The sequence below is a fragment of the Oncorhynchus mykiss genome, chromosome 18, assembly GCF_013265735.2.
Source record: "Oncorhynchus mykiss isolate Arlee chromosome 18, USDA_OmykA_1.1, whole genome shotgun sequence".
Taxonomy (NCBI): domain Eukaryota; kingdom Metazoa; phylum Chordata; class Actinopteri; order Salmoniformes; family Salmonidae; genus Oncorhynchus; species Oncorhynchus mykiss.
The window spans coordinates 68,446,979-68,471,978 of record NC_048582.1 but is presented as its reverse complement, the minus strand read 5'-3'; the positions used below and the strand labels follow the sequence as shown (position 1 = coordinate 68,471,978).

The 25,000-nt window shown below is 42.4% G+C and overlaps 1 protein-coding gene and 1 pseudogene across 1 annotated transcript in view; one reads left to right on the top strand and one right to left on the bottom strand.

Moving 5' to 3' along the window:
* The window catches only part of LOC118941011, a 53,283-nt pseudogene that overhangs the window by 18,726 nt on the left and 9,557 nt on the right, over positions 1 to 25,000 (bottom strand).
* The window catches only part of LOC110496749 (hippocalcin-like protein 1), a 69,344-nt gene continuing 46,995 nt past the window's right edge, over positions 2,652 to 25,000 (top strand). Inside the window, exon 1 of the mRNA XM_036953599.1 lies at positions 2,652 to 2,997. The gene's annotated coding sequence lies outside the window, so the exon portion shown is untranslated. The remainder of the gene's footprint in view (positions 2,998 to 25,000) is intronic.

The window sequence follows — 25,000 nt, the reverse complement described above, 5'->3', positions numbered from 1 at the left end:
ATAAATCCAACGTATGTACAACACCGAACGCACTGCAACTGCCTCTGCAACTCAATGCTTTCATGGCTAAGCAGCGTTTCATTGGAAAGGAATGTAAATCTGGAGTAACCAAAATGCAAAAAAAACGCTGTCGGTGTGTTTCAAGCGTTAGACGCAAAGAGCAACAATTTTAAAATATCTATATATATTTTTTTTTTATTTTACCTTTATAGTCATTTAAGAATAGATTCTTATGTTGACATTCAGCACCATGGACAGTGGCAATAGTGGAATCCTCAATGTAGCACACCGGGTCATCAACCTGCGACAGGGGAGAGCAACTATTACTTTCAGTAGGTGCGTTCACTCCCCACAAGAAGAATACAATCCCCGAAATTGTATTTATTTTATTTTACCTTTTTTTAAACCAGCAAATCAGTTAAGAACAAATTCTTATTTTCAATGACGGCCTAGGAACAGTGGGTTAACTGCCTTGTTCAGGGAGCAGAACGACAGATTTGTACCTTGTCAGCTCGGGGGGGGGTTTGAATTTGCAACCTTCCGGTTACTAGTCCAACGCTCTAACCACTAGGCTACCCTGCAGGAATGCCTACAGTAGAAAGAAGCATGAATTGGAACACTCCAGAATGAACTTTGTTAATAAGCTGTTGGTCAACGATCGGTTATATTCAGCAAATAAAATCAATTCACCTTTTCTCTGTTTGCTTTGGTCCCTGCGGGCTGTAGGTACATCGTTGTTTATATCCCTGCCACCCTCAACATAATATGTCTACTGAGCCCCTCACTGCGAATAGAGCTTTTGGCAGCGGATGTGGTACGAGTGGGATGGTCACGACTTCACAACTTCCTCTCTATGACGGGGTCCCTGTAGGATTCTCTATAGGCTATACACTACTGTAGAGTGTCTGTGGTTATATTATTGACTGCCTCTCTAACTTCACCTCACTTTGAAGTGACTGATGGATTGATTAGCAGTTTGACTTTTTTGATGATTCACCTTGCAAATAATACTGAGCCAACAGAGGAGGAAATAGAGCTTCAGGCAGGCCTGATGAGGATTCGAATGTGATGGTCACGATTCCGTAGGTGCTTTCCCAGTGCTATCGCCGTTTTCTGTCAAATTGAGAATGTGAAACATGATCATAACGAAGTAACGGGTATTGCTCTCTATTCGACTCGCTCTAGACCCGCTAGAGTTAATACAGGCTTGTTCTACAGGTGTGTGTGTGTGTGTGTGTGTGTGTGTGTGTGTGTGTGTGAGTGAGTGTGTGAATGCGTGAGTGCGTGTGTGTGTGTGTGTGTGTGTGTGTGTGTGTGTGTGTGTGTGTGTGTGTGTGTGTGTGTGTGAGACAGGAGGCTGCAGAGGGGAGGATGGCTAATAATAATAATAATAATGATAATAATAATAATAATAATAATAATATGAATAATATGAATAATAATAATATGAATAATATGAATATGAATAATAATAATAGTAATAATAATGGCCAGAATGGATTTGCATCAAACACCAGGAAACCATGTTTTTGATATACAGTATATATATTTACCATTCCACTGATTCCTCTCCAGTCATTACAATGAGCCCATTCTCTCCAATCAAGGTGCCACCAGCATCCTGTGGACTGTGTGTGTGTGTGTGTCTGTGTGTGGTCTTCTCCTGGATTTATTGTTTGAACAGCTGTGTTTATGATAGGACTATATGATGTTTCAGTAGCCTGAAATAGCATTTTAAAAAGGATGGATGAACACACGTTCATTCAAACTGACACCTGGTCAGTAGCTAGGCATTTTCTAGAATCTGCATAAAGAAAGTATGAACATTTCCCCATCAGTGATGTTTCCCAGCCAGGACACCACCCTGATACCAAGCAAATACAAATAATTGCGTGATGACGTCAGGCACACACAACGTACTGTTTAAAAAAAAAAAAAAATTCAAGCTTAAGTTTTTATTTACCGAATGCAAATCAAAAGTTCAATGTGTTTCCATAGCAATTCCAACTCTACCGTAGCTTTGTCACAAAAAAAACTGTTGCGTTAAATAGCAAACCCGCCTACTCTGTTCTAGTCTACACGATGAAATTATTGTGGACAAGAACTAGAAATGTTTTATTATATATTAAATATCCCAACATGTTAAACAAACACACGGTCTGTCGGCATGTATTATTATTTTTTCCGAAACGTACTGTTTCCATCACAGCTGTGGTGATTTATATATATATATATATATATATATCATATGACTTTATTCCATAAAATCTGTGGATGAAACCTGATTATTGTTAGCCTATTGAATGCTTGTCATATTAATGAGATCATATTTCATTTCAACCCTAGGTGGCCTCATTGCATGCCAACATACTCTTCATGAAGGAATAATGAAAATGATTTATCATACTATTTGTAAATAGCCAATAATATTCTAGGAGGAAATAGTGGTGCTCTAACTTTTGTCCATCATGTGCGGTGAACTGAATCCTCTCAAATCTACCGCGAGAGAGAGAGAGAGAGAGAGAGAGAGAGAGAGAGAGAGAGGGGGCTGCCTGCGCGCCCTCACACACAAACCGCTGTGCCAATAGGCGTATGACTATCTAATTAAACCGGTATCACGTAATCCCTCGGACCCCCCTCCCCCTCCTTAAATCCCCTCTACCCCGCTAAACCCAACTCTCTCTCTTATCCCGGTGGAAGCCCGCGCCCTCCCAGCCGTTAGCTGACTCGCTCGGTCTGCTTGTTGTTGTCTCACGGGGCTTGAGTGTGACGTTGTGACGGTATCATGGTTTGCAGGGCTCCGCCGCAGTAGCAGCATAAGAAGAGGAAGAAGCAGGACAGTAGCCGTGTGTACCAAGCAGCCAGTCCGGACTCTCTTCCATCTCCTATCTATCGAGCGGAGGACGCAGCCAGAACAAGCAGAGCATCCCGTCTCTCTCGTTCCCCATCGCTACGCTCGGTGATCATCAGCTCGCGGAGCTCTCGGTTTGATAAAGGGTAAGAATTAACTGAATGAATGATGCTTGTTCGCATCTGCCTGAAATATTTATAACCGTTTTTAGTAGTTAATGGTTTGACAATCTTTGCACGGGCTCTTTCGGAACTTGAGCTCCCTTTATCGAATGTGTGTTCTCTGAGATGTGCTAAAATAATCATCTGGCCAAATTAAAATTAGTATTTTTTGTCTTGGGAAAGCCGTTGTTTTCATTATATAGGCCGAATGATATTTTTTTAGAGTTTTTTTCCCTCTGAATTATAGACTGTGCAATGCTTGGATGATAGCGTTTTCTTTATGGCCTAGCTACAATATGCTGCATGAAGCGGATTCATTTCGTGATTGCAAAACAACAAGCAGATTCATAAATATGATTAGCATTTTTATGTGACGAGCATCTATTGAAATGTGCTCTCGAGTGTGATGACAGATTGGGGGTGTGACAGTAACAGCCACGATGCGACGCGCTTGGTGTACTCCTCGGAATCTCTCTCCCTCTCTCCTCTTCTCGTCTGAAAATCATGTCTTTCTCTTCTTCTACCCTCTTCAGACGATGTCATGCTGTTGTTTGGGAATTGTATGATTGTTTAATTGTTTAGGCTATGGAATGGGATATATGATGCGCTGTACGGTAGGTAGTCTACAGTAGATCATACCACAGTGTGTGAACGCAGTGACGTTCAGAATTATGGTTTTAATAATTATACATGTGGCTCAGAGGCTTATGCTATCTTAATGATTTTCCCCATAGCGGAACGTTTATTTGTTATTCAGCCTATTCTGTGTATTTGTTGACAGTGATATGGACCTGGGTCTATACTGTTGTAGCCTACACAATCAAAACATGAAGGATAAAAACATATTAAATATATGCTTCGGCATATTCTATTTACATGTTATATGATATAAGCTTAATATCATAGCATATTCTTGCAAAAAGTCGATATAAAACAGCAGTATAGGTTATTTTATCCCGTAAATGTGCTCTCGGGTCGTTTTGTCAGTTCACTTCTTCTCTGCCTGTTAAAGCCACGTCAGTAATGTGTTTTATGAGTCACGTAAAATCCCGGTTTGTATCATTTCATCGATACTTAAGAAAGATGCCGGTAGTGCTTACCGGTAGTTGAGTGGCACGGTGGGTGAGGGAGAATTTATGGAGCTGTCACAACCGATAGATGGCGGCCTATTTCACTCCACGCGCTATTCCAAACGCATGCGGCTTTCTGGTAGCATGACTTAATTACATGTGATAAATGTGACTGTATGAGCTGCAAGGAATGCCATCTGTAGCCTATAGGGAAGGAGGTGGATGAAGCTGTCCTTAGCACAGTCATCTCCTATGTGGCTTGATGCACTTCAACAGAGCACTGTCTTATCTGCTATGTGGCCTGATGCACTTCAACAGAGTACTGTCTTATTTCCTATGTGGCCTGATGCACTTCAACAGAGTACTGTCTTATCTGCCTGATGTACTTCAACAGAGTACTGTCTTATCTGCTATGTGTGCAAATTAGGGTTAAGAGCCTTGCTCAAGGGCACACCAACAGATATTTCACCTTGTCACCTCAGGTATTCAAACCAGCAAGCTTTCAGTTACTGGCCCAAGGCTCTAACCACTAGTCTACCTGCTGCCCTACACGAGTACACACACACACATATGCATGCACACACAAGAGCACACGCACGCGTGCACACTCACAAATCACTCACTCTTGCCCAGCGGCCACTCCACGTCTCCCACTCTACCAGGGCTCTCTCTCTCTTTGTAAGCCACATGACAGAAGACCTCGGCTTGGCTAGAGAGGCAGCTTTGCCAGCCCTCCCTCTGGTACAGCACACTGCTTCTGGATCTATGGCTGACATGATGGATGAGTTTGGTAGTTGGGGGTGTCTTGTTGTGTGCTTTGATCTTGAAAGGGTAAACACAGTTGGAGTCACTAGCGGGTACGTTTTGAGTTAATGCCTTAAAAGAGAAGTTCTCACTATGTTGCTTGCTTAAAAGTTCCTGTTTTTTTTTATTTATTTGAAAAGCAAACATTTCAGTCTACCAGCCAATGTTTCAATTAAACTTTTTGCAAGCAAGCGAGGTGTGGGAACTACTCCTACTGCTCCTGTCATTGGGCGTATGGGAGCAGATGGGAGCAGGTCCTTGTCATTCTGCTGTTATGATCAGATTGTCAAAAAAATTGATGGATACATCCTTAAAACTACTGATCATGATGGGGGGGGGACTCCTGGACAACAGTTCTGATGGGGGGGGGGGGGGGGGGGGGGGACTCCTGGACAACAGTTCTGATGGGGGGGGGGGGGGGGGACTCCTGGACAACAGTTCTGATTGTCTATTCCATATTGTTAATTTTTACTTTGTACTTTGACTTGTCCTGTTTTTAGGCTCTGTTGAATGACCCCGCATGTGTGGTTCCCACTGTGAAGCATGGAGGAGGAAGTGTGATGGAGTGTCGGGGTGCTTTGCTGGCGACGCTGTCAGTGATTGGTTTAGAATTCAGGGCACACTTAACCAGCATGGCTACCACAGTATTCTGCAACGATACGCCATCCTATCTGGTTGGCGCTAAGTGGGACTATAATTTGTTTTCAAAAAGGACAATGACCCAACACACCTCCAGGCTGTATAAGGGCTATTTGACAAGAAAGGAGAGTGATGGAGTCTTGCATCAGATGACCTGGCCTCCACAATCATTTAAACTCAACCCAATAGAGATGGTTTGGGATGAGTTGGACCACAGAGTAAAGGAAAAGCAGTCAACAAGTGCTCAGCATATGTAGGAACTTCTTCAAGACTGTTGGAAAAGCATTCCAGGTGACTACCTCATGAAGCTGGTTGAGAGAATGTCCAAGAGTGTGCAAAGCTGTCATCAAGGCAAAGGGTGGCTACTTTGAAGAATCTAAAATCTAAAATATATTTTTATTTGTTAACACTTTTTTGGGGGGTTACTACATGTGTTATTTCATAGTTTTGTTGTCTTCGCTATTATTCTACAATGTAGAAAATAGTAAAAATAAAGAAAAATCCTTGAATGATTAGAGTAGGTGTATCCAAATTCTCGACTTCTGCTGTATGGCAATACAAATAAGTTATTTGTTTAGATAGAGTCATGGATATGTTTTTATAATTCTTAGAAAGTCCTAGAAAATACATATTGCCTATTTTCATGTCCATTACAATATCAATATTACAACTTTATTATTTATAACGGTTAGTAATATTATTTATAGTCATTAATAAAGTCTAGTTACAGCTTCCGTTGACAAAGTAGAAAAACAAAAAAGATTAGAAGATTTTAAACAGGTCACAGGTCACAGGTCACAGGTCAAATGATTTGCTATATTTCTAAACACAATGAACAACTGTAAAGGATGAATTGCATAAAGAAAAAGTATATTTAAAATGTACATTTTATTATGTTACTAGTTTTCTGCTTAGCAACCAGAGCAATACTGTATTATGTTACTAGTTTTCTGCTTAGCAACCAGAGCAATACTGTATTATGTTACTAGTTTTCTGCTTAGCAGCCAGAGCAATACTGTATTATGTTACTAGTTTTCTGCTTAGCAACCAGAGCAATACTGTATTATGTTACTAGTTTTCTGCTTAGCAGCCAGAGCAATACTGTATTATGTTACTAGTTTTCTGCTTAGCAGCCAGAGCAATACTGTATTATGTTACTAGTTTTCTGCTTAGCAACCAGAGCAATACTGTATTATGTTACTAGTTTTCTGCTTAGCAACCAGATCAATACTGTATTATGTTACTAGTTTTCTGCTGAGCAGCCAGAGCAATACTGCCGTACAAGTGGTGCTGAATGCATGGACAGTATAGATATTCTTGAAAAAAAAATCCAAATATATATTTGACCAAGGTAAGGGTTATAGAAATGGCAGAAAATGCTCTTTCTGATACTATACTTAAATTCAAATGTTTTACCTGCATGTGACTCTGAAAGAGGATTTGATAAAGAGATGCTCCTTTCCCGGCATCTGTAAATTACAAGATGCACCCATCTCTTCATGTTCAAAATGACAACCGATAGGCCTGATATTGTCACTCAATAGATTGTAGATTATTGTCAATGTAGTCTTATCTATAGGCTAACCCTTATTATGTGTGAAATTAGTTTCAGTATAGTTTAGGTGTATAGTGGCCAAACGTTTTGAGAATGACACAAATATTGATTTTCACAAAGTTTGCTGCTTCAGTGTCTTTAGATATTTTTGTCAGATTTTACTATGGAATACTGAAGTATAATTACCAATATTTCACAAGTGTCAAAGGCTTTTATTGACAATTACATGAAGTTGATAGAACAAGTCGATATTTGCAGTGTTGACCCTTCTTTTTCAATACCTCTGCAATCCGCCCTGGCATGCTGTCAATTAACTTCTGGGGCACATCCTGACTGATGGCAGCCCATTCTTGCATAATCAATGCTTGGAGTTTGTCAGAATTTGTGGGTTTTTGTTTGTCCACCCGCCTCTTGAGGATTGACCACAAGTTCTCAATGGGATTAATGTCTGGGGAGTTTCCTGGCCATGGACCCAACATATTGATGTTTTGTTCCCCGAGCCACTTAGTGTCACTTTTGCCTTATGAGAAGGTGCACCATCATGCTGGAAAAGGCATTGTTCGTCACCAAACTGTTCCTGGATGGTTGGAAAAAGTTGCTCTCGGAGGATGTGTTAGTACCATTCTTTATTCATGGCTGTGTTCTTAGGCAAAATTGTGAGTGAGCCCACACCCTTGGCTGAGAAGCAACCCCACACATGAATGGTCTCAGGATGCTTTACTGTTGGCATGACACAGGACTGATGGTCACGCTCACCTCGTCTTCTCCGGATAAGCTTTTTTCCGGATCCCAAACAATCGGAAAGGTGATTCATCAGAGAAAATGACTTTACCCCAGTCTTCAGCAGTACAAAGTTAAATGTCAAAGAGAATGGTGTCAACCCGCAAGACACGCTGTCAAATGATTAACATGAGCGCCAACACTGATAAACAGGCATAACATAAACTCATCATTACACTATTGTCTTTCTAAATTAAAATCAACCTCTTCACCCTCTTTATCATTCAGTTAGGCCTCATTTAAATTCAATTGTGAAGTAAGGTGCACAATTATTGCCCATTCTTCCACTTGTCATTCATTCAGTGAGGAGAGAGAGACGCATTAGCACCTGGCTGGGTACCAACATCCTACAGGACATTGTCTTAGCACCTGGCTGGGTACCAACGTCCTACAGAACATTGTCTTGGAGCCTTACTGGGTACCAACGTCCTACAGAACATTGTCTTGGAGCTTGGCTGGGTACCAACGTCCTACAGAACATTGTCTTGGAGCCTGGCTGGGTACCAACATCATACAGGACATTGTCTTGGAGCCTGGCTGGGTACCAGGGTCCTACAGCACATTGTCTTGGAGCCTGGCTGGGTACCAGGGTCCTACAACACATTGTCTTGGAGCCTGGCTGGGTACCAACGTCCTACAGAACATTGTCTTGGAGCCTGGCTGGGTACCAACGTCCTACAGGACATTGTCTTGGTGCCTGGCTGGGTACCAACGTCCTACAGAACATTGTCTTGGAGCCTGGCTGGGTACCAACGTCCTACAGGACATTGTCTTGGTGCCTGGCTGGGTACCAACGTCCTACAGAACATTGTCTTGGAGCCTGGCTGGGTACCAACGTCCTACAGAACATTGTCTTGGAGCCTGGCTGGGTACCAACGTCCTACAGGACATTGTCTTGGTGCCTGGCTGGGTACCAACGTCCTACAGGACATTGTCTTGGTGCCTGGCTGGGTACCAACGTCCTACAGGACATTGTCTTGGAGCCTGGCTGGGTACCAACGTCCTACAGAACATTGTCTTGGCAGGTTAAGTTGGGAAAGTGTAAAAACAAAAACAGAACAAGTACGAAGGCTCTAAACAATTTTCTGTTTGTCATTTCAAAATGAGGAAAAACATTTTAGGAAACCTCAGGGGAGGAACATGACATAAGCAGGATTTATTTGTATTTAAAAATCAAACATCAGTAGCTGTTGGCTTATGGCAGTTATAGTGTCAAACGACTAGCACACAGCTCAGACACCCATGCAGACGGCAGGGGCGGCAGGGTAGCCTAGTGGTTAGAGCGTTGGACTAGTAACCGGAAGGTTGCGAGTTCAAACCCCCGAGCTGACAAGGTACAAATCTGTCGTTCTGCCCCTGAACAGGCAGTTAACCCATTGTTCCCAGGCCGTCATTGAAAATAAGAATTTGTTCTTAACTGACTTGCCTAGTTAAATAAAGGTAAAATAAATAAAAAAAAAGACCCCACAAGACATGTAGAGCCATGACTACATGGAACTCTACTCCACAGTACTACATAGAGCCATGACTACATGGAACTCTACTCCACAGTACTACATAGAGCCATGACTACATGGCTACATGGAACTCTATTCCACAGTACTACATAGAGCCATGACTACATGGAACTCTATTCCACATTACTACATAGAGCCATGACTACATGGAACTCTATTCCACAGTACTACATAGAGCCATGACTACATGGAACTCTATTCCACAGTACTACATAGAGCCATGACTACATGGAACTCTATTCCACAGTACTACATAGTGCCATAACTACATGGAACTCTATTCCACATTACTACATAGAGCCATGACTACATGCAACTCTATTCCACAGTACTACATAGAGCCATAACTACATGGAACTCTATTCCACAGTACTACATAGAGCCATGACTACATGGAACTCTATTCCACAGTACTACATAGAGCCATGACTACATGGAACTCTATTCCACAGTACTACATAGAGCCATAACTACATGGAACTCTATTCCACATTACTACATAGTGCCATAACTACATGGAACTCTATTCCACATTACTACATAGAGCCATGACTACATGCAACTCTATTCCACAGTACTACATAGAGCCATGACTACATGGAACTCTATTCCACAGTACTACATAGAGCCATAACTACATGGAACTCTATTCCACAGTACTACATAGAGCCATGACTAAATGGAACTCTATTCCACAGTACTACGTAGAGCCATGACTACATGGAACTCTATTCCACAGTACTACATAGAGCCATGACTACATGGAACTCTATTCCACAGTACTACATAGAGCCATGACTACATGGAACTCTATTCCACAGTACTACATAGAGCCATGACCACATGGAACTCTATTCCACAGTACTACATAGAGCCATGACTACATGGAACTCTATTCCACAGTACTACATAGAGCCATGACTACATGGAACTCTATTCCACAGTACTACATAGATCCATGACTACATGGAACTCTATTCCACAGTACTACATAGAGCCATAACTACATGGAACTCTATTCCACAGTACTACATAGAGCCATGACTACATGGAACTCATTTCCACATCTGGTAACTAATGCAGCAGTAGATTGTGAAGAGACACAGATACAGGTACAAACACACATAACATACACACTACACACACACACACACACACACACACACACACACACACACACACACACACACACACACACACACACATAACATAAACACTATACACACATAACATGCACACTACACACACACACACATAACATACACACTACACACACACACACACACAACATGCACACTACACACACACACATAACATACACACACACACACACACATAACATACACACTATACACACATAACATGCACACTACACACACACACACATAACATACACACTACACACACACACACACACAACATGCACACTACACACACACACATAACATACACACTATACACACACACATAACATACACACTATACACACACATAACATACACACTATACACACACACATACCATACACACTACACACATAACATACACACTATACACACACATAACATACACACTATACACACACACATACCATACACACTACACACATAACATACACACTATACACACACATAACATACACACTATACACGCACACATAACATACACACTATACACACACACTTACCATACACACTACAAACACACACATAACATACACACTATACACACACACACATAACATACACACTATACACACACACATAACATACACACTATACACACACACACGTACCATACACACTACACACATAACATACACACTATACACACACATAACATACACACTATACACACACACACATACAATACACACTACACACACACACACACAACATGCACACTACACACACACACATAACATGCACACTATACACAGAGAGAACACAGAAGTAGAGAGAAGAAGAGAGAGTACACAGCGGTAGAGACAGACAGACAGACAGACAGACAGACAGACAGACAGACAGACAGACAGACAGACAGACAGAGAGAGAGAGAGACAGGTAGAGAGACAGGTAGAGAGAGACAGGTAGAGGGAGAGGGGTAAGAGAGATACAGGTAGAGAGAGACAGGTAGAGGGAGACAGGTAGAGGGAGAGGGGTAGAGGGAGACAGGGAGAGGTAACAGAGAGAGGTAGAGGTAGAGGTAACAGAGAGAGGTAGAGGTAACAGAGAGAGAGAGAGGTAGAGGTAGAGGTAACAGATATGCGGTAGAGAAAGAGAAAGAGAGAGAGAGAGAGAGAGAGAGAATGGGAGAGAGAGAATGGAAGATGGAGAGAAACTAGTTCACTATACAGTAGGTGTACACCCACTCTACTCAGGTTAAGGCATTGTTACTCGCCCCTGCAATGTCAAACACACACCATGCAACACACACACACATGCACCCAACACACACACACACACACACACATGCACACATGCACGCACGCAACACACACACACACACACACACACACACACTATCCATCTATCTCTCTCTGTCCTTTTCTCCTTGGAAACATACATCTCAATACTCATACCCCTTTTTCCTCTCTTCTGTCTGAAATGATATGACAACACAGGTGACAGGTGAAAGCAACCAATCCTGGGTTGAAATACTATTCTATTAGTGTTTAGTTCACTTTTGTTTATTATCTACTGCACTTGCTTTGCCAATAAAGCCCCTTGAATTGAATTGAATTCAGAGAGAGAGAGAGAGAGAGAGAGAGAAAGAGAGGGAGTGAGAAGGAGAAAGAAAGAGAGAAAGAGTGAGGGAGAGAGAGGAAGGGGGGGAGAGAGAGTGATAGTGAGAAATAGAGAGAGAAAGAGTGAGGGAGAGAGAGAGAGGGAATGGGGAGAGTGAGAAAGAGAAAGAGAAAGAGAGGTAGAGAGAAAGAGTGAGGGAGAGAGAGAGGGGGAGGGAGAGAGAGTGAGGGAGGGGGAGAGAGAGAGGGAGGGAGAGAGAGTGATAGGGAGAGAGTGAGAAAGAGTGAGGGAGAGAGAGAGAGAGAGAGAGAGAGTTGTGAATGAGTGAGTGATATATCTAATATATCTATATACAGTTGAGACTGAAAGCATCCAGCACATACAGAACAGATTAGTACAGGCTGAAGCAGTGTATTGTGGGAAAGGACTCCCAGCTAGTGCCTCTCTCTCAGCTCAGCCCTCTCAGTGCCAAACACAGACAGAGCCACATGATATCTGCTGAAGGGGAAATTCTCGCTGAGTGGGCTTTTCTGATGAAAGTCGGGGGTGGTGTGGTGTGTGTGTGGTGTGTGTGTGTGTGCACGTGTGCGTGTGTGGTTGTTTTAGGGGTTAGATCATCTTTAATATTGCAGATAGATTGTAGCTTCCATCAGTGTTATTGTCTTCATCATTTCCAATCCCATATATACTTTTTTTGGACATGCCTATTAATTCAAGGGTTTTTCTTTATTTTTTACTATTTTCTACATTGTAGAATAGTAGTGGAGACCTCAAAACTATACGATACGCCATCCCATCTGGTTTGCGCTTAGTGGGACTATCATTTGTTTTTCAGCAGGACAATAACCCAAAACACACCTCCAGGCTGTGTAAGGGATATTTGACCAAGAAGGAAAGTGATGGAGTGCTGCATCAGATGATCTGACCTCCACAATCACCTGACCTCAACCCAATTGAGATGGTTTGGGATGAATTGGACCGCAGAGTGAAGGAAAAGCAGCCAACAAGTGCTCAGCATACAGAATGTGGGAACTCCTTCAAGACTGTTGGAAAAAACATTCCTCATGAAGCTGGTTGAGAGAATACCAAGAATGTGCAAAGCTGTCATCAAGGCAAAGGGTAACTACTTTGAAGAATCTAAAATATATTTTGATTTGTTTAACACTTTTTTGGTTACTACATGATTCCATATGTGTTTTTTCATAGGTCTGAAGTCTTCACTATTATTCTACAATGTAGAAAATAGTAAAAATAAAGAAAAACCCTTGAATGAGTCGGTGTGTCCAAACATTTGACTGGTACTGTAGGTACTGTCAGTTATAAACACTTCTATCCTCGTTAAAAACAAGTTATCATCCAATAGGCTTTGATTACATTTCGAATATCCTCATTATATAGACATCTAGTCTGCTATGCTAACTTCCCACATAATAGACATCAGCTATACTTATTTCACCACTTACCATAATAAGATACAAGTTTAAAAATATATTTTTCATAATATAGGTTTGCAATATAGGTTTGTCCATATAGCTGTACTATGACATTTGCATTGCTACTAAGTAAACTTCCGATTGTTCCCCAATATTGCTAAACCCCCCCCCCCCCAACCCAAGTTGGGTTGTCATCCCAGTGTCCGGCATGGTGACCGTCTATAATGTGGGAAGTTAGCATAGCAGACTAGATGTCTATAATGTGGGAAGTTAGCATAGCAGACTAGATGTCTATAATATGGGAAATTAGCATAGCACACTAGATGTCTATAATGTGGGATGTTAGCATAGCAGACTAGATGTCTATAATGTGGGAAGTTAGCATAGCAGACTAGATGTCTATAATGTGGGATGTTAGCATAGCAGACTAGATGTCTATAATGTGGGAAGTTAGCATAGCAGACTAGATGTCTATAATGTGGGAAGTTAGCATAGCAGACTAGATGTCTATAATATGGGAAATTAGCATAGCACACTAGATGTCTATAATGTGGGATGTTAGCATAGCAGACTAGATGTCTATAATGTGTGAAGTTAGCATAGCAGACTAGATGTCTATAATATGGGAAATTAGCATAGCACACTAGATGTCTATAATGTGGGATGTTAGCATAGCAGACTAGATGTCTATAATGTGGGAAGTTAGCATAGCAGACTAGATGTCTATAATGTGGGAAGTTAGCATAGCAGACTAGATGTCTATAATGTGGGAAGTTAGCATAGCAGACTAGATGTCTATAATGTGGTATGTTAGCATAGCATACTATATGTCTATAATATGGGAAATTAGCATAGCACACTAGATGTCTATAATGTGGGATGTTAGCATAGCAGACTAGATGTCTATAATGTGGGAAGTTAGCATAGCAGACTAGATGTCTATAATGTGGGAAGTTAGCATAGCAGACTAGATGTCTATAATGTGGGATGTTAGCATAGCAGACTAGATGTCTATAATGTGGGAAGTTAGCATAGCAGACTAGATGTCTATAATGTGGGAAGTTAGCATAGCAGACTAGATGTCTATAATGTGGGAAGTTAGCATAGCAGACTAGATGTCTATAATGTGGTATGTTAGCATAGCATACTATATGTCTATAATATGGGAAGTTAGCATAGCAGACTAGATGTCTATAATGTGGGATGTTAGCATAGCAGACTAGATGTCTATAATGTGGGATGTTAGCATAGCAGACTAGATGTCTATAATGTGGGATGTTAGCATAGCAGACTAGATGTCTATAATGTGGGATGTTAGCATAGCAGACTAGATGTCTATAATGTGGGATGTTAGCATAGCAGACTAGATGTCTATAATGTGGGAAGTTAGCATAGCAGACTAGATGCCTATAATGTGGGAAGTTAGCATAGCAGACTAGATGTCTATAATGTGGGATGTTAGCATAGCAGACCTTCTCTTTATTTTTCCATTCATCCCTCTCTCTGGACCCTGAGATGTAGCTTGTTTCCCAAGCTGATCCTCCCCTCTGAACAGGAGTGTATGTGTATGTGTGTGTGCGTGTGTGTGTGTGTGTGTGTGTGTGTGTGTGTGTGTGTGTGTGTGTGTGTGTGTGTGTGTGTGTGTGTGCGTGCGTGCGTGTGCTTGTGCGTGTGTGTGTGTTTTAGCCATACTGTCTATACTATTCAGTCTAGTAATGTGTGTTTTTAGCTCCTACCGTACCAGATACTGTCACGCAGTGGGTATTTTCTGAAGCTATAGTTTATAACATTTAATTTACGTGAAGTAATAACTGCAGGGTTCCAGAGGACTGACCTACAGACTTATGTTTTGTAATAGCAAAGTCTTTAATTTATTTGGGAGCTTAGTTCTGGATCTACGCGTTTGAAATTGCCGAAGCTGCCAACATATTGGACTAGCCTTCTCTCTCTCTCTCTCTCTGTCTCTCTCTCTCTCTCTCTCTCTCTCTCTCTCTGTCTCTCTCTCTCTCTCTCTCGCTCTCTCTCTCTCTCTCTCATTTGGTTTTTGAGTCACACACATTTTGTGAAGTCATTTATAAATGAGAGGGTATGGGAAGGTTGGTCACAGGGATGGATGAAACAAGTATAAATATAATTTGAGAAAGAGGAAGGCAGAGAGAGAGGTAGAACGACATATTTATATAGAAACTCAGCAAAAAAAAGAAACGTCCCTTTTTTCAGGACCCTGTCTTTCAAAGATGTTTCGTATAAATCCAAATAACGTCACAGATCTTCATTGTAAAGGGTTTAAACACCGTTTCCCATGCTCGTTCAATGACAAATAAACAATTAATGAACATGCACCTGTGGAACGGTCGTTAAGACACTAACAGCTTACAGACGGTAGGCAATTAAGGTCACAGTTATGAAACCTTAGGACACTAAAGAGGCCTTTCTACTGACCCTGAAAAACACCTAAAGAAAGATGCCCAGGGTCCCTGATCATCTGCGTAAACGTACCTTAGTTACTGCTACTGTTACTGTTACTGTTACTGCTACTGCTACTGTTACTGTTACTGTTACTACTACTGTTACTGTTACTGCTACTGTTACTGTTACTACTACTGTTACTGTTACTGCTACTGTTACTGTTACCACTACTGTTACTGTTACTACTACTGTTACTACTACTACTGTTACTGTTACTACTACTGCTACTGTTACTGTTACTACTACTGTTACTACTACTACTACTACTACTACTGTTACTGTTACTGCTACTACTACTGCTACTGTTACTGTTACTGTTACTGCTACTGTTACTGTTACTGTTACTGTTACTGTTACTACTACTGTTACTGTTACTGTTACTGCTACTGTTACTGTTACTGTTACTGTTACTACTACTGTTACTGTTACTGTTACTGTTACTTCTACTGCTACTGCTACTGTTACTGCTACTGCTACTGTTACTGCTACTACTACTGTTACTACTACTACTACTACTGTTACTGTTACTGTTACTGCTACTGTTACTGTTACTGTTAATGTTACTTCTACTGTTACTGTTACTGTTACTGTTACTTCTACTGTTACTGTTACTGTTACTGCTACTGCTACTGTTACTGCTACTGTTACTGTTACTGTTACTGTTACTTCTACTGTTACTGTTACTGTTACTGTTAATGTTACTTCTACTGTTACTGTTACTGTTACTGTTACTTCTACTGTTACTTCTACTGTTACTGTTACTGTTACTGTTACTTCTACTGTTACTGTTACTGCTACTGTTACTGTTACTGCTACTGTTACTGTTACTGCTACTGTTACTGTTACTGTTACTGTTACTGTTACTTCTACTGTTACTGTTACTGTTACTGTTACTGTTAATGTTACTTCTACTGTTACTGTTACTGTTACTTCTACTGTTACTGTTACTGTTACTGCTACTGCTACTGTTACTGCTACTGCTACTGTTACTACTACTGCTGCTGTTACTGTTACTCCTACTGTTACTGTCACTGTTACTGTTACTGCTACTACTACTGCTACTGTTACTACTACTTCTACTACTGTTACTGTTACTGATACTGTTACTGCTACTGCTACTGTTACTACTACTGTTACTACTGTTACTACTGTATGCTACCTCTCAACCCTCCTCATCACCTCTTCTACAGAACTCTCTCTCCTCTCTCCCTCCTCATTTCCTCTTCTACAAAACTCTCTCCCCTCTCTCCCTCCTCACCACCTCTTCTACATAACTCTCTCCCCTCTCTCTCTCCGCACCACCTCTCCTTCAGAACTCTCTCCCCCTCCTCATCACCTCTCCTTCTGGCTTCTCTCCCCTCTAACACCACATCACCTCTTCTTCAGGTCTCTCTCCCCTCTTTCCCCTCTAACACCACATCATCTCTCCTTCAGGCCTCTCTCCCCTTTAACACCTCAGGAGGAGAAGGAGGAGGGAAGGAGGAGGGAGGAGAAGGGGAGGAAGAGGAGGTTTAGGGGAGGAAAAGTAAGAGGGAAAGGAGGAGGAGGGAAGGAGCAGGGTGTTTAGGGGAGGAAGAATAGGAGGAGGAAGAGGATGTAAGATGGAGATGATGAAGATTGCCCAATAGCCAGTCCTTAAAGGTAGAATCTTTAGTTGCTACATCAGGGATGGGTAACTCCTCGGGGGCAGGAGTGATGTCACACTTTTCCCATCATCCCTAGCAAACACAGCTGATTAAACTAATTGCGTTTTAAGTTGATGATCATGATCAGTTGATTATTGGAGTCAGGTGTGTTAGCTGGGGCAAAAGGTGTGACACCAATCAGGCCCCTGAGGACTGGAGTTGACCATCCCTGTTCTTCATACGTCAATGAACCCATTGATTCTTGAAGAATATAACTTATAAATGCCTCATGAGCTTAGTTCAGCTGTCGTACCCTATCCCCCCCCCCCCCCCCCCCCCCCCATGTTTGTAAACAATGTAAATGTAAACAAACAATGTATAGCCTTAAAACATGATTAAAACTGCAATTTGAATATCATTGACTTTTATGAAAACATTTTATTTCACCTTTATTTAACCAGGTAGGCCAGTTGAGAACACCTTTATTTAACCAGGGAGGCCAGTTGAGAAACACCTTTATTTAACCAGGTAGGCCAGTTGAGAAACACCTTTATTTAACCAGGTAGGCCAGTTGAGAACACCTTTATTTAACCAGGTAGGCCAGTTGAGAACCACCTTTATTTAACCAGGTAGGCCAGTTGAGAACCACCTTTATTTAACCAGGTAGGCCAGTTGAGAACCAGTTCTCATTTACAACTGCGACCTGGCCAAGATAAAGCAAAGCAGTGTGACACAAACAGCAACACAGAGTTACACATAAACAAACTTACAGACAATAACAGTCAGTCCTTGTGGCGGTATGAATCTGAGAGTGGTTACATCCCTCAGCTTTTTACCAAAACTGAGGTGGGGGGGGGGACACTTTGTAAAAGCTTCAATTAAGGGTTCTAGCTTTCAGCTCAAGGGGTTGGTGCCAGTTGTGGTTATAGTGGTGTGAGCCAATGAGGGGCATTGCAGGCATTTTAGGGGGAAGAGGAGGGGAACGAGGAGGGAACTGAACACATGGGGAGAAAGATTGAAGAGGCAGCAAATAGGGAGAGTAGAGGGAGTGTTGTCAGTGTTTTGGGGGAGGAGAGGGAGTGTTGTCAGTATTTTGGGGAAGGAGAGGGGGTGTTGTCAGTGTTTGGGGGAGTAGAGGGACTGTTGTCAGTGTTTGGGGGAGGAGAGGGGGTGTTGTCAGTGTTTGGGAGAGTAGAGGGACTGTTGTCAGTGTTTGGGAGAGTAGAGGGACTGTTGTCAGTGTTTGGGGGAGTAGAGGGGGTGTTGTCAGTGTTTGGGGGAGGAGAGGGGGTGTTGTCAGTGTTTGGGAGAGTAGAGGGACTGTTGTCAGTGTTTGGGGGAGTAGAGGGACTGTTGTCAGTGTTTGGGAGAGTAGAGGGACTGTTGTCAGTGTTTGGGGGAGTAGAGGGGGTGTTGTCAGTGTTTGGGGGAGTAGAGGGACTGTTGTCAGTGTTTGGGAGAGTAGAGAGACTGTTGTCAGTGTTTGGGGGAGTAGAGGGGGTGTTGTCAGTGTTTGGGGGAGTAGAGGGGGTGTTGTCAGTGTTTGGGGGAGTAGAGGGACTGTTGTCAGTGTTTGGGAGAGTAGAGAGACTGTTGTCAGTGTTTGGGGGAGTAGAGGGGGTGTTGTCAGTGTTTGGGGGAGTAGAGGGACTGTTGTCAGTGTTTGGGAGAGTAGAGAGCGTGTCGCCAGTGTTTGGGAGAGTAGAGAGACTGTTGCCATTGTTTTCTGGGAGTAGAGGGAGAGTGTAGGGGGAATGGAGCGGTAGAGGGGGAGGAGAAGGGGGGGTGGGACTAAAGAGGTCATGGGAGGAAGAAAGAAAATGAGGAGAAGGGAAGACGACGAAAACGGGGGAAGAGGAGGGGGAGGAGGAGAAGATATGGCGATGGGGAAGAGGAGATGTAGAAAGGAGGAAGAGGGTGAAGAGGTGGTAGGAAGATGAGAGGACATAGAAGATGTTAGTGAAGAACGAGGGTAGATATCATCCTGCTCTGAGATAAAATAGTGTCTAAAGAATCTGGACGTTTACTTCAGGAATCTCATATCGGACATGTTGTCTAACAATATCTCTCTTCCAACGGTTTGCCCAGTGCTGTGTGAGGAAATATGTGTTACGTGTGTGTGTGCATGTGTGTGTGTGTGTGTGTGTGTGTGTGTGTGTGTGTGTGTGTGTGTGTGTGTGTGTGTGTGTGTGTGTGTGTGTGTGTGCACATTCATGTGTGCATCACACAGTGAGAGTGTATGGTAGCATGTGTGTGTTCCTGCCAGTACATGTGTGTGTTCCTTCCAGTACATGTGTGTGTTCCTGCCAGTACATGTGTGTGTTCCTGCCAGTACATGTGTGTGTTCCTGCCAGTACATGTGTGTGTTCCTGCCAGTCCATGTGTGTTTGTGTTGCTTGGTGAAATGGTCTAATAATCTAGGTATAATCCCTGTTTGTCTGACTAGATGATAATCCCTCTGTGTCTCTGTGTTGGGAAATAAACAAGCCTTAACCTTAACCTTCGGGGTCACAGAAACCTTCACCTTCACAGAAACCTTTACCTTCACAGAAACCTTTACCTTCACAGGAACCTTCACCTTCACAGAAACCTTTACCTTCACAGAAACCTTTACCTTCACAGGAAGCTCAGTCTTGGGGGTGACTGACCAGAGCACACAACTCTCCCATGGAAAAAGTACTGCCTCGGTCAACACACACAGATATACACACGGAGTGAACAAAACATTAGGAAAACCTTTCAAATATTTAGTTGTACCCCCTTTCCCCTCAGAACAGCCTCAACTCATCAGGGCATGGACTTGACAAGGTGTTCCTCTCTGGGATGCTGGCCCATGTCGACTCCAATGCTTCCCACAGTTGTGTCAAATTGGCTGGATGTCCTTCGTATGGTGGACCATTCTTGATACACACGGGAAACTGTTGAGCGTGAAATACCCAGCAGCGTTGCAGTTCTTGACACAAACCGGTGAGACTGGCACCTACTACCATACTTTGTTCAAAGGCACTTAAATGAATCAACACCCAGACACAATCCGTGTCTCAATTGTCTGAAAAGGCTTAAAAATCCTTCTTTAACCCGTCTCCTCCCCTTCATCTACATGTCTCCTCCCCTTTATCTACATGTCTCCTCCCCTTCATCTACATGTCTCCTCCCCTTCGTCTACATGTCTCCTCCCCTTCATCTACATGTCTCCTCCCCTTCATCTACACGTCTCCTCCCCTTCATCTACATGTCTCCTCCCCTTCATCTACACTGATTGAAGTGGATTTAACAAGTGACATCAATAAGGGATCATAGCTTTCACCTGGTGAATCTTGGGGTCTGCTGAGTGGCGCAGCATCTCAGAGCTAGAGGCGTCACTACAGACCCTGGTTTGATTCCAGGCTGTATCACAACCGGCTGTGATTGGGAGTCCCATAGGGTGTGTTCCTTGGCCCAAGCAAGTCTCTTCTTATTATTGGTGTCCTTTAGTAGTGGTTTCTTTGCAGCAATTTGACCATGAAGGCCTGATTCACACAGTCTCCTCTGAACAGTTGCTGTTGAGACGTGTCTGTTACTTGAACTCTGTGAAGCATTTATTTGGGCTTCTATCTGAGGTGCAGTTAACTCTAATGAACTTATCCTCTGCAGCAGAGGTAACTTTGGGTCTTCCTTTCCTGTGGCAGGTCCTCATGAGAGACAGTTAACTCTAATGAACTTATCCTCTGCAGCAGAGGTAACTCTGGGTCTTCCTTTCCTGTGGCGGTCCTCATGAGAGACAGTTAACTATAATGAACGTATCCTCTGCAGCAGAGGTAACTCTGGGCCTTCCTTTCCTGTGGCAGGTCCTCATGAGAGACAGTTAACTCTAATGAATACATCCTCTGCAGCAGAGGTAACTCTGGGTCTTCCTTTCCTGTGGCGGTCCTCATGAGAGACAGTTAACTATAATGAACTTATCCTCTACAGCAGAGGTAACTCTGGGTATTCCTTTCCTGTGGCGGTCCTCATGAGAGACAGTTAACTCTAATGAAGTTCTCCTCTGCAGCAGAGGTAACTCTGGGTCTTCATCTCATGTGGCGGTCCTCATGAGAGACAGTTAACTCTAATGAACTTATCCTCTGCAGCAGAGGTAACTCTGGGCCTTCCTTTCCTGTGGCGGTCCTCATGAGAGACAGTTTTATCATAGTGCTTGATGGTTTTTGAGACTCTTGAAATGTTCCAGATTGACTGACCTTCATGTCCTTCATGTCTTAATTTAAAGTAATGATGTACTGTCGTTTCTCTTTGCTTATTTGAGCTGTTCTTGACATAATATGGACTTGGTCTTTTAACAAATAGGGCTATCTTCTGTATACCACCCCTACCTTGTCACAACACAACTGATTGTCTCGAACGCATTAAGAAAAAAATAAATTGCACAAATGAACTTTTAAGAAGGCACCCCTGTTAATTGAAATGCATTCCAGGTGACTACCTCATGAAGCTGGTTGAGAGAATGTCAAGAGTGTGCAAAGCTGTCTTCAAGGCAAAGGGTGGCTACTTTGAAGAATTGATTTGTTTAACACTTTTTTGGTTACTACATGATTCCATGTGTTATTTTATAATGTTGATGTCTTCACTATTATTATACAATGTAGAAAATAGTTAAAATAAAGAAAAACCCTTGAATGAGTCGGTGTGTCCAAACATTTGACTGGTACTGTATATACAAGAGAAGTCTCCCCCTTTGTAATTGTGATAGCATTTCAATAGAAGAAAGAGAAAGAGAGAGAGAGAGAGAGAGAGGAGGAGAGAGAGAGAGAGAGAGAGAGAGAGAGAGAGAGAGATGGAGACAGAGAGAGAGTGAGAGAGAGAGAGGAGAGAGAGAGAGAGCGAGAAAGAGAGAGAGAGAAAGAGAGAGAGACAGATGGAGAGACAGAGCAATAAAGAGAGAGAGAGAGGATGGAGACAGAGAGAGAGAGAGAGGATGGAGACAGAGAGAGAGACAGATGGAGAGACAGAGCGATAGAGAGAGAGAGAGGATGGAGACAGAGAGAGAGAGAGAGAGAGAGAGAGAGAGAGAGATAGAGTCTTAACTTGCTTTGGCAATGTTAACATATGTTTCCCTTGCCAATAAAGCTCCTTGAATTGAATTAAATTGAATTGAGAGAGAGAGAGGTGAACAGTGACTTGACATGGAAGCTGGAAGCTGGTCTCCTGGATTATCCGATACAATGTACACATAGCAGACTGGATGGATGTCTCTAAGTTATTATGCTCAGCCAGATCTGATCTACTGTAGGATATAATTACACTCCCTGTTAAAGGTCACTTCACTGTAGAGACACTCACACTCTCTCGCTCTCTTTCTCTCTCTCTTTCATTCTCTCTCTCTCTCTCTTTCTCTCTGTCTCCCTCTATCTATCTGTCTCTCTCTCTCCCTCCTCTCTATCTCTATCTCTTTCTCTCTCTCTGTCTCCCTCTCTCTCTATCTGTCTCTCTCTCTCACCTCTCTCTCTCTCTCTCTCTCTGTCTCTCCTCTCTCTCTCCTCACTCTCTCTATCGCTCTCTCTATCTGTCTCTCTCTCTTTCTCTCTCTCTCTCTATCTGTCTCTCTCCTCTCTCTGTCTGTCTCTCTATCTGTCTCTCTCTATCGATCTTTATCTGTCTCTATCTCTTTCTCTCTCTCTCTGTCTCTCTCTCTCTGTCTCTCCTCTCTCTCGCTCTCTCCTCTCTCTCTCTATCGCTCTCTCTCTCTCTATCTGTCTCTCTCTCTTTCTCTCTCTCTCTATCTGTCTCTCTCCTCTCTCTATCTGTCTCTCTCTCTGTCTCTCTCTCTGTCTCTCTATCTGTCTTTCTCTATCGATCTTTATCTGTCTCTCTCTCTCTGTCTCTCTCTCTCGCTCTCTCTCTCTCTCAGTCTCCCTCTATCTGTCTTTATCTGTCTCTCTCTCTGTCTCTCCAGTTAGAATACATTCAGATGCTATTGAGAAACTGGAGTGTATTTCTCTAGTATCAATTAAAAACACACCCATATGCAAACAGACTGATACAGCCAGCACTTTCAAACATCAAATGATTTAGTCTCTTAAACGTCCAGTGATTGACTTTTAAAAATATGGGAATGTGAAGAGACATCTCTCCGTCTCTGTTCCCCAAAATGACACCCTGTTCCCTAGATAGTGCACTACTTTTGACCCCAAATGACACCCTGTTCCCTATACACTACTTTTGATTAGATTATTTTAGTTCAATATGTACAGGGCTGCAGATGTAATTACAAGGTAAAAGTGAAACTCTTGAGGTCCGAGCTCCAGCAATGCAGGACTATGGCAAGGGGCCCGTAGGGGAATAGGGTGCAATTTGTGACACACTGTCCTTCTCAGATTCACCAACTGGTCTACTATGTGGATGGTTAATTACCCTCCACATGGTGATGTTTAACTGGAGTGTACAGTTGCATCCTAATTTGTTACCATGGCGCTAGTCAAAAGTAGTGCACTATATAGGGACTAGGGTGCCTTTTGGGTCAAAAGTAGTGCACTATATAGGGACTAGGGTGCCTTTTGGGTCAAAAGTAGTGCACTATACATGGACTAGGGTGCCATTTGGGTCAAAACTAGTGCACTATATAGGGACTAGGGTGCCATTTGGGTCAAAAGTAGTGCACTATATAGGGACTAGGGTGCCATTTGGGACCAGTGGTGGAAAAACTACCCAACGTCCTACTTAGGTAAAAGTATAGATACCTTAACAGAAAGTTACTCAAGTAAAAGTGGAAGTCACCCAGTAAAATGATACTTGAGTAAAAGTCTAAAAGTATTTGGTTCTAAATGTACTTAAGTATCAAAAATAAAAGTAAAAGTATAAGTAAGTTTTAATTCATTATATTAAGGAAAGCAGGCCGCAACATTTTCATGTTTTTTACATTTTTCGGTTAGCCAGGTGCACACTCCAACACTCAGACATCATTTACAAATGATGCATTTGTGTTTATGGAGTCCACCAGATCAGAGGCAGAAGGGATGACCACGTCTTATCTTGATAAGTGTGTGAATTGGACCATTTTCCTGTCCTGCTAAGAATTCAAAACACAACGAGTACTTTTGGGTGTCAAGGAGAAAAAAAAGTACATTATTGTCTTTAGAAATGGAGTGAAGTAAACATAAAAGTTGTAAAACATATAAATAGTAAAGTACAGACAACCCCCAAAACTACTTAAGTAGTACTTCAAAGTATTTATACTTAAAGTACTTTACAATACTGTTTGGGACGCATCCTACATGTCCCCGATTTAAAATTTGATGGGCAGAGGATGAGTCCTTGACCCCTGACCCTGTCCGTATGGTCTAGAACAGAAGGCTGTTGATCATTCTAGAACTTAA